The 17271-nt window shown below is 54.8% G+C and overlaps 4 non-coding genes and 2 pseudogenes across 4 annotated transcripts; all 6 read left to right on the top strand.

Moving 5' to 3' along the window:
- The first annotated feature begins 4577 nt into the window (after positions 1-4577).
- LOC137354410 (U2 spliceosomal RNA) lies at positions 4578-4764 on the top strand. Its single transcript, XR_010970417.1, has one exon. It is a non-coding gene; the product is annotated as a U2 spliceosomal RNA (small nuclear RNA).
- A 388-nt stretch (positions 4765-5152) lies between these two features.
- On the top strand, positions 5153-5343 carry LOC137353750 (U2 spliceosomal RNA). Its single transcript, XR_010969902.1, has one exon. It is a non-coding gene; the product is annotated as a U2 spliceosomal RNA (small nuclear RNA).
- Positions 5344-5731: 388 nt separating this feature from the next.
- Positions 5732-5840, top strand: LOC137354533 (U2 spliceosomal RNA; annotated as a pseudogene).
- Positions 5841-11040: 5200 nt separating this feature from the next.
- Positions 11041-11231, top strand: LOC137354416 (U2 spliceosomal RNA). The gene has a single exon (XR_010970421.1). It is a non-coding gene; the product is annotated as a U2 spliceosomal RNA (small nuclear RNA).
- Positions 11232-11619: 388 nt separating this feature from the next.
- LOC137354635 (U2 spliceosomal RNA) lies at positions 11620-11728 on the top strand (annotated as a pseudogene).
- A 5200-nt stretch (positions 11729-16928) lies between these two features.
- Positions 16929-17112, top strand: LOC137354370 (U2 spliceosomal RNA). The gene has a single exon (XR_010970399.1). It is a non-coding gene; the product is annotated as a U2 spliceosomal RNA (small nuclear RNA).
- Positions 17113-17271: the final 159 nt, after the last annotated feature.

Here is a 17271-nt window from a genome sequence, read left to right as displayed (position 1 = left end):
GTTTGCAAGAACTGCAAGGAGGAAGGCCATCAGACCAAGGACTGTAAGCAGACTAAGTGTTGCAACTTGTGCGGTGCGGCAGGCCATCTCTACAAGACCTGTCCCAAACGTTGTCAAAGCTATGCTCAGGCGGCAAGGTCCAAGGAATGGCCGGGCGAAGGTTCGACGAAGGCGTCCGCTGTTCGAAAGGAGACCAACAACCTTCTCCGCAGTGAGGAACTTCAACCTGAGAAGGAAGGGGAGGCGGCTGAAACCAACGACCCAGCACCTACCCAGCGCCCGGAAACCCCTCCCCCACAGACAGAATCAATGGAGGAGGAGGCAGCAGATGGACAAACAGGTCAGTGGCAAGTGGTCCAGAGGAGAACCACAAAGAAAAAACATCCCAAAGCCACCACCCAAACCAGTGGCAAGAGGAGGCTCTCTTCTGAATCAGACTGCAACAACTCCTCTTCACTGGACGGGGAAATGCTGGAACGACAGCCCCTTCAAAAGAGGCGGCAGAACTCCGAGATGGATGATAAAGCATCCCAGCCCCGGGCACTGGAAGCTGTGATGGGCCCAGCGTGCCCCAACCCCAATGCCCCACACGTAACGACGTGGCCAACGCATCTCAGCTCCAGGACACCGGGAGCAAAGACACGTCTGGCGCACCTGAGCTCCGGGAGACCGGGAGCTGTGATGTTTTCGAGGAGGAACAGATGGAAGCAGCTGAGGACAACCCAATCCTCTCTGCCTACAAGACCCCCCCGATGTCACCCGAGCGGCACAAACCCTGCATGAAAAATCAGGAGGGGTTTCTGAGCCCAACCAACGTGAAACTGCTTGCGCATACGATGGGTATGCAGGAACATCCCGAAGGGGAAGGACTGGGACTAGCGAGGACAAATGGTATGGGAAGCAACAACTAATTTTTAGTAAAAAATGGGTGTAAGAATTGCTTCCATTAATGTGCGTAGCATTAAATCGACTACGCGATGTGTTTCAACCTTGGATTACCTTGCCAAGGTCAAAGCTGACCTACTGTTTCTGCAGGAGTGTGGAATACCACACCTCAGCACCTACAGGCAGTGGTCGCGATGGTGGTCCCACGGGCCATCGATCTGGTCGGGGGGTAATGACTGCCGTTCCTCCGGCCTGGGTATTCTGCTGCGGGGAGGTAACTTCACCATCTCCGAAGTTAAGGAGGTGGTGGGCGGCCGCCTCCTCGTAGCAGACGTGATGTACAACAACGCTCCGCTCCGGTTGATCAACGTGTACGCCCCGGTACAACGCAGCGAGCGGCTGACCGTCTTCCAGCAGCTCCCACTGCTGCTGGCGACGTCCAGGCCGGTCATCCTAGGCGGTGACTTCAACTGCATCATCGATGCGGCTGGACGATCCGGCAGTGACGACAGCAAACTGGACGCTACGTCCAGATTCCTAGTAGAAACAGTTAAGGATGCCAAACTGCACGACGTCTTCAGCAAACCTGCAGACGGAGCGCAGCGCAGATACACATGGTCAAGATCGGACGGGTCTGCCCGTTCCAGGATTGACTTCCTGTTTGTTTCCCGTGCTGTCACGGTCGGATCCACCGACGTCAAGCCGGTGTTCTTCTCCGACCACTGCCTCTTACTGGCCGACTGTCACTTACAGGACGACCAGCGGGTTGGCAGAGGGACGTGGAAGCTCAATGCGACACTGCTGACCCCAGAGAACGTTGAGGAACTCAAAAGGGATTACAATGGTTGGAGGACCGTGAAACCCCTCTTTGAGTCTCCAGTTCACTGGTGGGAAGCGATTAAGGAGAACATCAAGAGGTTCTTCATCCACAAAGGTGTTCAGAAGGCGAGAGAGAGACAGAGGGAACTGTCCCGACTCCAGAAAATTATGCAAAATCTACTCCGGTTGCAGTCAATGGGGGTCGAGGTCAAGGAGGACCTCCAAGAGGTGAAGAGCCAGCAGGCCTCGCTCTTTGCCAAGGAGGCCTCCAAGATCATCTTCCGGTCCAGAGTCCGCTCCATCGAGCAGGATGAGACGTGCTCGCGTTACTTCTTCCAAAAGGTACACAGAGAGAGCTCTGTTATCAGCAGCCTGAAGGAAGAAGATGGCTCGGTAACGTCTTCGCAGTCCGACATACTAAGGATCAGCAAATCCTTTTATGCTGGGCTGTATGACGCGAAGCCCACAGACAGCAGAGCCTCCCAGTCCTTCCTGTCATCTATCACAGAGGTCTTAGATGACAGCAGGAGGGAGGGACTGGACAAGCCGCTAACTCTGGACGAGCTGACAAAGGCCGTCGAGTCTTTCGAGGCGAGTAAAACTCCCGGGAGCGATGGCTTACCGGTCGAGTTGTACTCGGCCCTGTGGGACTGGGTCGGCCCGGACCTGCTGGAAGTATACGAGAGTATGCTCCTGGCCGGTAGCATGTCAGAATCCATGAGAAAAGGCATCATCACCCTCATTTACAAGCAGAAGGGGGAGAGGGTAGAAATCAGAAATTGGCGGCCCATCTCACTGCTTAATGTTGATTACAAGATTCTGTCCAAAGTCATAGCCAGTCGAGTCAAGTCTGCTCTGGAGCTGGTGATTCACCCCGATCAGACCTGTACTGTACCCGGCAGGAAGATCTCTGATAGCCTCGCGCTACTCAGGGATACGATCGCCTACGTACGGGACAGGAGGGTGGACACCTGCCTCATCAGCCTGGACCAGGAGAAGGCTTTTGACAGGATATCGCACACCTACATGATGGACGTGCTTTCCAAAATGGGGTTTGGGGAGGGAATCTGCAATTGGATCCAACTGCTCTACACAAACATCAGTAGCGCAGTGTCAATCAACGGGTGGGAATCTGAAAGTTTCCCGATCAAATCTGGAGTCAGACAGGGCTGTCCTCTGTCCCCGGTCTTGTTTGTTTGCTGTATTGAACCCTTTGCTGAGTCTATTAGGAAGGATGCGAGCATAAGAGGGGTGACAATCCCAGGCAGCGGAGGCACTCAGGTCAAAACCTCCCTGTACATGGATGACGTCGCCGTCTTCTGCTCGGATCCGCTGTCCGTGCGCAGACTGATGAGCATCTGCGACCAGTTCGAACTGGCCTCGGGAGCCAAAGTTAACCACGGCAAGAGCGAGGCCATGTTCTTTGGGAACTGGGCTGACCGATCCTTTGTCCCCTTCACCGTCAGGTCAGATTACCTGAAGGTGCTGGGGATATGGTTCGGAAGGGCCGGGGCGTGCACCAAAACATGGGAGGAGCGAGTAGCCAAGGTACGACAAAAGTTGGGCATGTGGGGGCAGCGATCTCTCTCCATTGTGGGTAAGAACCTGGTCATCAGGTGCGAAGCGCTCACGTTGTTGCTCTACGTGGCGCAGGTCTGGCCCATACCCCACTCCTGCGCCGTGGCAGTCACCCGAGCCATTTTCCGCTTCGTCTGGGGATCTAAAATGGACCGGGTCCGGAGGGACACGATGTTCAAATCTCTGGACATGGGCGGGAAAAATGTACCCAACGTGGCCCTCATCCTGATGACCACCTTCGTGTGCGGCTGCATCAAGCTATGTGTAGATCCCCAGTACGCAAACTCCAAGTGTCACTACGTGCTGAGGTTCTATCTGTCCCCGGTGTTGCGAAGGATGGGCCTGGTCACATTGCCGCGGAACGCTCCGTGCAGTTGGGACGTGCCGTACCACCTATCCTTCGTGGAGCAGTTTCTGCGGAAAAACACCTTTGACCACCGGTCCATCAGGCAGTGGTCTGCACGGAATGTCCTCAAGGCCCTACGGGAAAAGGAAACGGTGGATCCTGTCGGATGGTTCCCCGAGCAGACCGTCAAAGTCATTTGGCGGAATGCCTCATCACCAGAACTTTCAAACAAGCACCAAGACGTAGCTTGGCTGGTGGTGAGAAGGGCCCTCCCCGTCAGATCCTTCATGCACACCCGAAGTCTCGCCCCCTCCGCACAGTGCCCCCGCGTTGGCTGTGGTGGGGAAGAGACGGTCGCCCACCTCCTCCTGGAATGTGCCTTTGCAAAGCAGGTGTGGAAAGAGATGCAGTGGTTTTTGTCAAGGTTCATCCCAAGCAGCTCTGTAACACAGGAGTCTGTGCTCTACGGGCTGTTCCCAGGGACGCACACCGAGACAAACATCAACTGCTGCTGGAGGACTATCAATTCGGTGAAAGACGCCCTTTGGTCTGCCCGAAACTTGCTGGTCTTCCAGCGCAAAGAGTTGTCCACCACCGAATGTTGCAGACTGGCACATTCCAAGGTCCAGGACTACGTGCTGAGGGACGCACTAAAGCTTGGGGCAGCCGCAGCAAAGGCTCAATGGGGAAAGACCACAGTGTAAGGTTCCCCCACCAAGCTAGACTGAGGGGCTGGATCCATGGGAAACCCCTCGAACTGTATCGTTAATATTCTGAATTGCTGTAAATGTAAAACTGTAATTGACATGACAATTGAGAAACGGAAGGGTTGGGAAGAAACTCATGACAGTATTGAAGGAAACTGATCTCCCTTGCAATGTTTGTATTTTTTGGTGCTGTTTGGAAACTGTTTGGCAATGTAATTTTTACAGATTTTTATGAATAAAGTATATTTTGGAAAAAAAAGAAAAAAAAAAAAAAAATCTGTTCTTATCAGTTTAATATCTGATACGTCCCCCATCTGGGGACCAAATATTAAATTGATTTTTGGGACAGGGAGATGGAGCAGGGGCTTGCCCCGTCCACTCCATGCATCCACCTGGTATTGCAGTGTTTCCAGGAGCGGTGCAGCTTCCCCCCTCCACGGGGGCAAGACCCCTGCTGAAAAATAGAATTCGCAATAGTGACGGCGCTGCTGCTCGGCTGACTTTGCTGCAGTTTTCCGTGGGCGCTACGCTGCCCCCTGTTGGATTGCCCCGCAGTTGCAGGCCGCCCTTTGCTGCCCAGCGCGCGCGGTTGTCTTTATTCCTGCGCAATGCCTCGCGCAGAAGCGCGAGGAATGGCTGCGCGTGGCATGCACGCGTGCTTTCCTTTCTGCTTGCAAGGCCCGGCAACAAAAGGAGCTCTGGCTCAAAGACCGCCCGCCGTCGCCTCTTTCGCCCGAGGCTCGCCCACCCGGCGGCTACTTTGACGTAGAGGCCGCACGCCGGGCCTGACGCGCGCAGCAAACGCAGTTTTACGGCCATCGCTTCTCGGCCTTTTGGCTAAGATCAAGTGTAGTATCTGTTCTTATCAGTTTAATATCTGATACGTCCCCCATCTGGGGACCAAATATTAAATTGATTTTTGGGACAGGGAGATGGAGCAGGGGCTTGCCCCGTCCACTCCATGCATCCACCTGGTATTGCAGTGTTTCCAGGAGCGGTGCAGCTTCCCCCCTCCACGGGGGCGAGACCCCTGCTGAAAAATAGAATTCGCAATAGTGACGGCGCTGCTGCTCGGCTGACTTTGCTGCAGTTTTCCGTGGGCGCTACGCTGCCCCCTGTTGGATTGCCCCGCAGTTGCAGGCCGCCCTTTGCTGCCCAGCGCGCGCGGTTGTCTTTATTCCTGCGCAATGCCTCGCGCAGAAGCGCGAGGAATGGCTGCGCGTGGCATGCACGCGTGCTTTCCTTTCTGCTTGCAAGGCCCGGCAACAAAAGGAGCTCTGGCTCAAAGACCGCCCGCCGTCGCCTCTTTCGCCCGAGGCTCGCCCACCCGGCGGCTACTTTGACGTAGAGGCCGCACGCCGGGCCTGACGCGCGCAGCAAACGCAGTTTTACGGCCATCGCTTCTCGGCCTTTTGGCTAAGATCAAGTGTAGTATCTGTTCTTATCAGTGCTTATTTGATTGAGAAGAGACCATGATCATTGCTTTTTGATCCTGGGGAAGCTTTGAGTAAAATGGCTAAAACCAATTTTCGAGCTTCGGGCCAGGGAGTGCGCAACACCGTTCGGGTGGTCGTGAAGGACAAGGAAGGAGATGCACCGGTCGATCGCACCTTCTTCATCAAGAAAATTCTCTTCGATTGCTGCGGATTTCAAGCGACGGACGTCTTCTGCCTGCAGGATTTCCCCAGCAGTGGATACTTCGACGTGACGTTCCGGAACGTGGCGGGATGCATCAAGTTCCTGAAGGCGTTCAAGGAGAAAGGGGACCGGGCGCCACTGTCGATCCTCACAGCGGAGCCGCTCTTCACGCTTCCGTCACAACGGGACCGGGTGGTGACGATTCACCTCTACAACCCCCATGTTCCGGTGGTGGATGTACTCACCTTTCTCGCCAGGTACGTCGAGGTGGCCGGCAGCAGCACTGATGTCAAGGACCCCTTTGGGATCTGGACCAGCAAGCGGCAGGTCAAGGTGACCTTGAAGGTAGATCCCAGTGGAGCCATCATCCACCCTCCCTCCAGCTTCGCTATCGGGGGAAGTCGAGGCTTCTTGGTCTACGCTGGGCAGCCCAGAGTTTGTCGCACCTGTGGCAAATCTGGTCACATGGCAGCCAACTGCAGCACGGTTGTTTGCAAGAACTGCAAGGAGGAAGGCCATCAGACCAAGGACTGTAAGCAGACTAAGTGTTGCAACTTGTGCGGTGCGGCAGGCCATCTCTACAAGACCTGTCCCAAACGTTGTCAAAGCTATGCTCAGGCGGCAAGGTCCAAGGAATGGCCGGGCGAAGGTTCGACGAAGGCGTCCGCTGTTCGAAAGGAGACCAGCAACCTTCTCCGCAGTGAGGAACTTCAACCTGAGAAGGAAGGGGAGGCGGCTGAAACCAACGACCCAGCACCTACCCAGCGCCCGGAAACCCCTCCCCCACAGACAGAATCAATGGAGGAGGAGGCAGCAGATGGACAAACAGGTCAGTGGCAAGTGGTCCAGAGGAGAACCACAAAGAAAAAACATCCCAAAGCCACCACCCAAACCAGTGGCAAGAGGAGGCTCTCTTCTGAATCAGACTGCAACAACTCCTCTTCACTGGACGGGGAAATGCTGGAACGACAGCCCCTTCAAAAGAGGCGGCAGAACTCCGAGATGGATGATAAAGCATCCCAGCCCCCGGGCACTGGAAGCTGTGATGGGCCCAGCGTGCCCCAACCCCAATGCCCCACACGTAACGACGTGGCCAACGCATCTCAGCTCCAGGACACCGGGAGCAGAGACACGTCTGGCGCACCTGAGCTCCGGGAGACCGGGAGCTGTGATGTTTTCGAGGAGGAACAGATGGAAGCAGCTGAGGACAACCCAATCCTCTCTGCCTACAAGACCCCCCCGATGTCACCCGAGCGGCACAAACCCTGCAGGAAAAATCAGGAGGGGTTTCTGAGCCCAACCAACGTGAAACTGCTTGCGCATACGATGGGTATGCAGGAACATCCCGAAGGGGAAGGACTGGGACTAGCGAGGACAAATGGTATGGGAAGCAACAACTAATGTTTAGTAAAAAATGGGTGTAAGAATTGCTTCCATTAATGTGCGTAGCATTAAATCGACTACGCGATGTGTTTCAACCTTGGATTACCTTGCCAAGGTCAAAGCTGACCTACTGTTTCTGCAGGAGTGTGGAATACCACACCTCAGCACCTACAGGCAGTGGTCGCGATGGTGGTCCCACGGGCCATCGATCTGGTCGGGGGGTAATGACTGCCGTTCCTCTGGCCTGGGTATTCTGCTGCGGGGAGGTAACTTCACCATCTCCGAAGTTAAGGAGGTGGTGGGCGGCCGCCTCCTCGTAGCAGACGTGATGTACAACAACGCTCCGCTCCGGTTGATCAACGTGTACGCCCCGGTACAACGCAGCGAGCGGCTGACCGTCTTCCAGCAGCTCCCACTGCTGCTGGCGACGTCCAGGCCGGTCATCCTCGGCGGTGACTTCAACTGCATCATCGATGCGGCTGGACGATCCGGCAGTGACGACAGCAAACTGGACGCTACGTCCAGATTCCTAGTAGAAACAGTTAAGGATGCCAAACTGCACGACGTCTTCAGCAAACCTGCAGACGGAGCGCAGCGCAGATACACATGGTCAAGATCGGACGGGTCTGCCCGTTCCAGGATTGACTTCCTGTTTGTGTCCCGTGCTGTCACGGTCGGATCCACCGACGTCAAGCCGGTGTTCTTCTCCGACCACTGCCTCTTACTGGCCGACTGTCACTTACAGGACGACCAGCGGGTTGGCAGAGGGACGTGGAAGCTCAATGCGACACTGCTGACCCCAGAGAACGTTGAGGAACTCAAAAGGGATTACAAAGGTTGGAGGACCGTGAAACCCCTCTTTGAGTCTCCAGTTCACTGGTGGGAAGCGATTAAGGAGAACATCAAGAGGTTCTTCATCCACAAAGGTGTTCAGAAGGCGAGAGAGAGACAGAGGGAACTGTCCCGACTCCAGAAAATTATGCAAAATCTACTCCGGTTGCAGTCAATGGGGGTCGAGGTCAAGGAGGACCTCCAAGAGGTGAAGAGCCAGCAGGCCTCGCTCTTTGCCAAGGAGGCCTCCAAGATCATCTTCCGGTCCAGAGTCCGCTCCATCGAGCAGGATGAGACGTGCTCGCGTTACTTCTTCCAAAAGGTACACAGAGAGAGCTCTGTTATCAGCAGCCTGAAGGAAGAAGATGGCTCGGTAACGTCTTCGCAGTCCGACATACTAAGGATCAGCAAATCCTTTTATGCTGGGCTGTATGACGCGAAGCCCACAGACAGCAGAGCCTCCCAGTCCTTCCTGTCATCTATCACGGAGGTCTTAGATGACAGCAGGAGGGAGGGACTGGACAAGCCGCTAACTCTGGACGAGCTGACAAAGGCCGTCGAGTCTTTCGAGGCGAGTAAAACTCCCGGGAGCGACGGCTTACCGGTCGAGTTGTACTCGGCCCTGTGGGACTGGGTCGGCCCGGACCTGCTGGAAGTATACGAGAGTATGCTCCTGGCCGGTAGCATGTCAGAATCCATGAGAAAAGGCATCATCACCCTCATTTACAAGCAGAAGGGGGAGAGGGTAGAAATCAGAAATTGGCGGCCCATCTCACTGCTTAATGTTGATTACAAGATTCTGTCCAAAGTCATAGCCAGTCGAGTCAAGTCTGCTCTGGAGCTGGTGATTCACCCCGATCAGACCTGTACTGTACCCGGCAGGAAGATCTCTGATAGCCTCGCGCTACTCAGGGATACGATCGCCTACGTACGGGACAGGAGGGTGGACACCTGCCTCATCAGCCTGGACCAGGAGAAGGCTTTTGACAGGATATCGCACACCTACATGATGGACGTGCTTTCCAAAATGGGGTTTGGGGAGGGAATCTGCAATTGGATCCAACTGCTCTACACAAACATCAGTAGCGCAGTGTCAATCAACGGGTGGGAATCTGAAAGTTTCCCGATCAAATCTGGAGTCAGACAGGGCTGTCCTCTGTCCCCGGTCTTGTTTGTTTGCTGTATTGAACCCTTTGCTGAGTCTATTAGGAAGGATGCGAGCATAAGAGGGGTGACAATCCCAGGCAGCGGAGGCACTCAGGTCAAAACCTCCCTGTACATGGATGACGTCGCCGTCTTCTGCTCGGATCCGCTGTCCGTGCGCAGACTGATGAGCATCTGCGACCAGTTCGAACTGGCCTCGGGAGCCAAAGTTAACCACGGCAAGAGCGAGGCCATGTTCTTTGGGAACTGGGCTGACCGATCCTTTGTCCCCTTCACCGTCAGGTCAGATTACCTGAAGGTGCTGGGGATATGGTTCGGAAGGGCCGGGGCGTGCACCAAAACATGGGAGGAGCGAGTAGCCAAGGTACGACAAAAGTTGGGCATGTGGGGGCAGCGATCTCTCTCCATTGTGGGTAAGAACCTGGTCATCAGGTGCGAGGCGCTCACGTTGTTGCTCTACGTGGCGCAGGTCTGGCCCATACCCCACTCCTGCGCCGTGGCAGTCACCCGAGCCATTTTCCGCTTCGTCTGGGGATCTAAAATGGACCGGGTCCGGAGGGACACGATGTTCAAATCTCTGGACATGGGCGGGAAAAATGTACCCAACGTGGCCCTCATCCTGATGACCACCTTCGTGTGCGGCTGCATCAAGCTATGTGTAGATCCCCAGTACGCAAACTCCAAGTGTCACTACGTGCTGAGGTTCTATCTGTCCCCGGTGTTGCGAAGGATGGGCCTGGTCACATTGCCGCGGAACGCTCCGTGCAGTTGGGACGTGCCGTACCACCTATCCTTCGTGGAGCAGTTTCTGCGGAAAAACACCTTTGACCACCGGTCCATCAGGCAGTGGTCTGCACGGAATGTCCTCAAGGCCCTACGGGAAAAGGAAACGGTGGATCCTGTCGGATGGTTCCCCGAGCAGACCGTCAAAGTCATTTGGCGGAATGCCTCATCACCAGAACTTTCAAACAAGCACCAAGACGTAGCTTGGCTGGTGGTGAGAAGGGCCCTCCCCGTCAGATCCTTCATGCACACCCGAAGTCTCGCCCCCTCCGCACAGTGCCCCCGCGTTGGCTGTGGTGGGGAAGAGACGGTCGCCCACCTCCTCCTGGAATGTGGCTTTGCAAAGCAGGTGTGGAAAGAGATGCAGTGGTTTTTGTCAAGGTTCGTCCCAAGCAGCTCTGTAACACAGGAGTCTGTGCTCTACGGGCTGTTCCCAGGGACGCACACCGAGACAAACATCAACTGCTGCTGGAGGACTATCAATTCGGTGAAAGACGCCCTTTGGTCTGCCCGAAACTTGCTGGTCTTCCAGCGCAAAGAGTTGTCCACCACCGAATGTTGCAGACTGGCACATTCCAAGGTCCAGGACTACGTGCTGAGGGACGCACTAAAGCTTGGGGCAGCCGCAGCAAAGGCTCAATGGGGAAAGACCACAGTGTAAGGTTCCCCCACCAAGCTAGACTGAGGGGCTGGATCCATGGGAAACCCCTCGAACTGTATCGTTAATATTCTCAATTGCTGTAAATGTAAAACTGTAATTGACATGACAATTGAGAAACGGAAGGGTTGGGAAGAAACTCATGACAGTATTGAAGGAAACTGATCTCCCTTGCAATGTTTGTATTTTTTGGTGCTGTTTGGAAACTGTTTGGCAATGTAATTTTTACAGATTTTTATGAATAAAGTATATTTTGGAAATAAAAAAAAAAAAAAAAAAAAAAAAATCTGTTCTTATCAGTTTAATATCTGATACGTCCCCCATCTGGGGACCAAATATTAAATTGATTTTTGGGACAGGGAGATGGAGCAGGGGCTTGCCCCGTCCACTCCATGCATCCACCTGGTATTGCAGTGTTTCCAGGAGCGGTGCAGCTTCCCCCCTCCACGGGGGCGAGACCCCTGCTGAATAATAGAATTCGCAATAGTGACGGCGCTGCTGCTCGGCTGACTTTGCTGCAGTTTTCCGTGGGCGCTACGCTGCCCCCTGTTGGATTGCCCCGCAGTTGCAGGCCGCCCTTTGCTGCCCAGCGCGCGCGGTTGTCTTTATTCATGCGCAATGCCTCGCGCAGAAGCGCGAGGAATGGCTGCGCGTGGCATGCACGCGTGCTTTCCTTTCTGCTTGCAAGGCCCGGCAACAAAAGGAGCTCTGGCTCAAAGACCGCCCGCCGTCGCCTCTTTCGCCCGAGGCTCGCCCACCCGGCGGCTACTTTGACGTAGAGGCCGCACGCCGGGCCTGACGCGCGCAGCAAACGCAGTTTTACGGCCATCGCTTCTCGGCCTTTTGGCTAAGATCAAGTGTAGTATCTGTTCTTATCAGTGCTTATTTGATTGAGAAGAGACCATGATCATTGCCTTTTGATCCTGGGGAAGCTTTGAGTAAAATGGCTATAACCAATTTTCGAGCTTCGGGCCAGGGAGTGCGCAACACCGTTCGGGTGGTCGTGAAGGACAAGGAAGGAGATGCACCGGTCGATCGCACCTTCTTCATCAAGAAAATTCTCTTCGATTGCTGCGGATTTCAAGCGACGGACGTCTTCTGCCTGCAGGATTTCCCCAGCAGTGGATACTTCGACGTGACGTTCCGGAACATGGCGGGATGCATCAAGTTCCTGAAGGCGTTCAAGGAGAAAGGGGACCGGGCGCCACTGTCGATCCTCACAGCGGAGCCGCTCTTCACGCTTCCGTCACAACGGGACCGGGTGGTGACGATTCACCTCTACAACCCCCATGTTCCGGTGGTGGATGTACTCACCTTTCTCGCCAGGTACGTCGAGGTGGCCGGCAGCAGCACTGATGTCAAGGACCCCTTTGGGATCTGGACCAGCAAGCGGCAGATCAAGGTGACCTTGAAGGTAGATCCCAGTGGAGCCATCATCCACCCTCCCTCCAGCTTCGCTATCGGGGGAAGTCGAGGCTTCTTGGTCTACGCTGGGCAGCCCAGAGTTTGTCGCACCTGTGGCAAATCTGGTCACATGGCAGCCAACTGCAGCACGGTTGTTTGCAAGAACTGCAAGGAGGAAGGCCATCAGACCAAGGACTGTAAGCAGACTAAGTGTTGCAACTTGTGCGGTGCGGCAGGCCATCTCTACAAGACCTGCCCCAAACGTGGTCTCAGCTATGCTCAGGCGGCAAGGTCCAAGGAATGGCAGGGCGAAGGTTCGACGAAGGCGTCCGCTGTTCGAAAGGAGACCAGCAACCTTCTCCACAGTGAGGAACTTCAACCTGAGAAGGAAGGGGAGGCGGCTGAAACCAACGACCCAGCACCTACCCAGCGCCCGGAAACCCCTCCTCCACAGACAGAATCAATGGAGGAGGAGGCAGCAGATGGACAAACAGGTCAGTGGCAAGTGGTCCAGAGGAAAACCACAAAGAAAAAACATCCCAAAGCCACCACCCAAACCAGTGGCAAGAGGAGGCTCTCTTCTGAATCAGACTGCAACAACTCCTCTTCACTGGACGGGGAAATGCTGGAACGACAGCCCCTTCAAAAGAGGCGGCAGAACTCCGAGATGGATGATCAAGCATCCCAGCCCCCGGGCACTGGAAGCTGTGATGGGCCCGGCGTGCCCCAACCCCAATTCCCCACACGTAACGACGTGGCCAACGCATCTCAGCTCCGGGACACCGGGAGCAAAGACACGTCTGGCGCACCTGAGCTCCGGGAGACCGGGAGCTGTGATGTTTTCGAGGAGGAACAGATGGAAGCAGCTGAGGACAACCCAATGCTCTCTGCCTACAAGACCCCCCCGATGTCACCCGAGCGGCACAAACCCTGCAGGAAAAATCAGGAGGGGTTTCTGAGCCCAACCAACGTGAAACTGCTTGCGCATACGATGGGTATGCAGGAACATCCCGAAGGGGAAGGACTGGGACTAGCGAGGACAAATGGTATGGGAAGCAACAACTAAATTTTAGTAAAAAATGGGTGTAAGAATTGCTTCCATTAATGTGCGTAGCATTAAATCTACTACGCGATGTGTTTCAACCTTGGATTACCTTGCCAAGGTCAAAGCTGACCTACTGTTTCTGCAGGAGTGTGGAATACCACACCTCAGCACCTACAGGCAGTGGTCGCGATGGTGGTCCCACGGGCCATCGATCTGGTCGGGGGGTAATGACTGCCGTTCCTCCGGCCTGGGTATTCTGCTGCGGGGAGGTAACTTCACCATCTCCGAAGTTAAGGAGGTGGTGGGCGGCCGCCTCCTCGTAGCAGACGTGATGTACAACAACGCTCCGCTCCGGTTGATCAACGTGTACGCCCCGGTACAACGCAGCGAGCGGCTGACCGTCTTCCAGCAGCTCCCACTGCTGCTGGCGACGTCCAGGCCGGTCATCCTAGGCGGTGACTTCAACTGCATCATCGATGCGGCTGGACGATCCGGCAGTGACGACAGAAAACTGGACGCTACGTCCAGATTCCTCATAGAAACAGTTAAGGATGCCAAACTGCACGACGTCTTCAGCAAACCTGCAGACGGAGCGCAGCGCAGATACACATGGTCAAGATCGGACGGGTCTGCCCGTTCCAGGATTGACTTCCTGTTTGTTTCCCGTGCTGTCACGGTCGGATCCACCGACGTCAAGCCGGTGTTCTTCTCCGACCACTGCCTCTTACTGGCCGACTGTCACTTACAGGACGACCAGCGGGTTGGCAGAGGGACGTGGAAGCTCAATGCGACACTGCTGACCCCAGAGAACGTTGAGGAACTCAAAAGGGATTACAATGGTTGGAGGACCGTGAAACCCCTCTTTGAGTCTCCAGTTCACTGGTGGGAAGCGATTAAGGAGAACATCAAGAGGTTCTTCATCCACAAAGGTGTTCAGAAGGCGAGAGAGAGACAGAGGGAACTGTCCCGACTCCAGAAAATTATGCAAAATCTACTCCGGTTGCAGTCAATGGGGGTCGAGGTCAAGGAGGACCTCCAAGAGGTGAAGAGCCAGCAGGCCTCGCTCTTTGCCAAGGAGGCCTCCAAGATCATCTTCCGGTCCAGAGTCCGCTCCATCGAGCAGGATGAGACGTGCTCGCGTTACTTCTTCCAAAAGGTACACAGAGAGAGCTCTGTTATCAGCAGCCTGAAGGAAGAAGATGGCTCGGTAACGTCTTCGCAGTCCGACATACTAAGGATCAGCAAATCCTTTTATGCTGGGCTGTATGACGCGAAGCCCACAGACAGCAGAGCCTCCCAGTCCTTCCTGTCATCTATCACAGAGGTCTTAGATGACAGCAGGAGGGAGGGACTGGACAAGCCGCTAACTCTGGACGAGCTGACAAAGGCCGTCGAGTCTTTCGAGGCGAGTAAAACTCCCGGGAGCGACGGCTTACCGGTCGAGTTGTACTCAGCCCTGTGGGACTGGGTCGGCCCGGACCTGCTGGAAGTATACGAGAGTATGCTCCTGGCCGGTAGCATGTCAGAATCCATGAGAAAAGGCATCATCACCCTCATTTACAAGCAGAAGGGGGAGAGGGTAGAAATCAGAAATTGGCGGCCCATCTCACTGCTTAATGTTGATTACAAGATTCTGTCCAAAGTCATAGCCAGTCGAGTCAAGTCTGCTCTGGAGCTGGTGATTCACCCCGATCAGACCTGTACTGTACCCGGCAGGAAGATCTCTGATAGCCTCGCGCTACTCAGGGATACGATCGCCTACGTACGGGACAGGAGGGTGGACACCTGCCTCATCAGCCTGGACCAGGAGAAGGCTTTTGACAGGATATCGCACACCTACATGATGGACGTGCTTTCCAAAATGGGGTTTGGGGAGGGAATCTGCAATTGGATCCAACTGCTCTACACAAACATCAGTAGCGCAGTGTCAATCAACGGGTGGGAATCTGAAAGTTTCCCGATCAAATCTGGAGTCAGACAGGGCTGTCCTCTTTCCCCGGTCTTGTTTGTTTGCTGTATTGAACCCTTTGCTGAGTCTATTAGGAAGGATGCGAGCATAAGAGGGGTGACAATCCCAGGCAGCGGAGGCACTCAGGTCAAAACCTCCCTGTACATGGATGACGTCGCCGTCTTCTGCTCGGATCCGCTGTCCGTGCGCAGACTGATGAGCATCTGCGACCAGTTCGAACTGGCCTCGGGAGCCAAAGTTAACCACGGCAAGAGCGAGGCCATGTTCTTTGGGAACTGGGCTGACCGATCCTTTGTCCCCTTCACCGTCAGGTCAGATTACCTGAAGGTGCTGGGGATATGGTTCGGAAGGGCCGGGGCGTGCACCAAAACATGGGAGGAGCGAGTAGCCAAGGTACGACAAAAGTTGGGCATGTGGGGGCAGCGGTCTCTCTCCATTGTGGGTAAGAACCTGGTCATCAGGTGCGAGGCGCTCACGTTGTTGCTCTACGTGGCGCAGGTCTGGCCCATACCCCACTCCTGCGCCGTGGCAGTCACCCGAGCCATTTTCCGCTTCGTCTGGGGATCTAAAATGGACCGGGTCCGGAGGGACACGATGTTCAAATCTCTGGACAAGGGCGGGAAAAATGTACCCAACGTGGCCCTCATCCTGATGACCACCTTCGTGTGCGGCTGCATCAAGCTATGTGTCGATCCCCAGTACGCAAACTCCAAGTGTCACTACGTGCTGAGGTTCTATCTGTCCCCGGTGTTGCGAAGGATGGGCCTGGTCACATTGCCGCGGAACGCTCCGTGCAGTTGGGCGGCGCCGTACCACCTATCCTTCGTGGAGCAGTTTCTGCGGGAAAACACATTTGACCACCGGTCCATCAGGCAGTGGTCTGCACGGAATGTCCTCAAGGCCCTACGGGAAAAGGAAACGGTGGATCCTGTCGGATGGTTCCCCGAGCAGACCGTCAAAGTCATTTGGCGGAATGCCTCATCACCAGAACTTTCAAACAAGCACCAAGACGTAGCTTGGCTGGTGGTGAGAAGGGCCCTCCCCGTCAGATCCTTCATGCACACCCGAAGTCTCGCCCCCTCCGCACAGTGCCCCCGCGTTGGCTGTGGTGGGGAAGAGACGGTCGCCCACCTCCTCCTGGAATGTGCCTTTGCAAAGCAGGTGTGGAAAGAGATGCAGTGGTTTTTGTCAAGGTTCATCCCAAGCAGCTCTGTAACACAGGAGTCTGTGCTCTACGGGCTGTTCCCAGGGACGCACACCGAGACAAACATCAACTGCTGCTGGAGGGCTATCAATTCGGTGAAAGACGCCCTTTGGTCTGCCCGAAACTTGCTGGTCTTCCAGCGCAAAGAGTTGTCCACCACCGAATGTTGCAGACTGGCACATTCCAAGGTCCAGGACTACGTGCTGAGGGACGCACTAAAGCTTGGGGCAGCCGCAGCAAAGGCTCAATGGGGAAAGACCACAGTGTAAGGTTCCCCCACCAAGCTGGACTGAGGGGCTGGAACCATGGGAAGCCCCTCGAACTGTATCGTTAATATTCTCAATTGCTGTAAATGTAAAACTGTAATTGACATGACAATTGTGAAACGGAAGGGTTGGGAAGAAACTCATGACATTATTGAAAGAAACTGATCTCTTTTGCAATGTTTGTATTTTTTCGTGCTGTTTGGAAACTGTTTGGCAATGTAATTTTTACAGATTTTTATGAATAAAGTATATTTTGGAAATAAAAAAAAAAAAAAAAAATCTGTTCTTATCAGTTTAATATCTGATACGTCCCCCATCTGGGGACCAAATATTAAATTGATTTTTGGGACAGGGAGATGGAGCAGGGGCTTGCCCCGTCCACTCCATGCATCCACCTGGTATTGCAGTGTTTCCAGGAGTGGTGCAGCTTCCCCACTCCACGGGGGCGAGACCCCTGCTGAAAAATAGAATTCGCAATAGTGACGGCGCTGCTGCTCGGCTGATTTTGCTGCAGTTTTCCGTGGGCGCTACGCTGCCCCCTGTTGGATTGCCCCGCAGTTGCAGGCCGCCCTTTGCTGCCCAGCGCGCGCG

The sequence above is a fragment of the Heterodontus francisci genome, chromosome 41 (assembly GCF_036365525.1).
Source record: "Heterodontus francisci isolate sHetFra1 chromosome 41, sHetFra1.hap1, whole genome shotgun sequence".
NCBI lineage: Eukaryota > Metazoa > Chordata > Chondrichthyes > Heterodontiformes > Heterodontidae > Heterodontus > Heterodontus francisci.
This window is presented reverse-complemented; position numbering and strand designations above follow the sequence as displayed.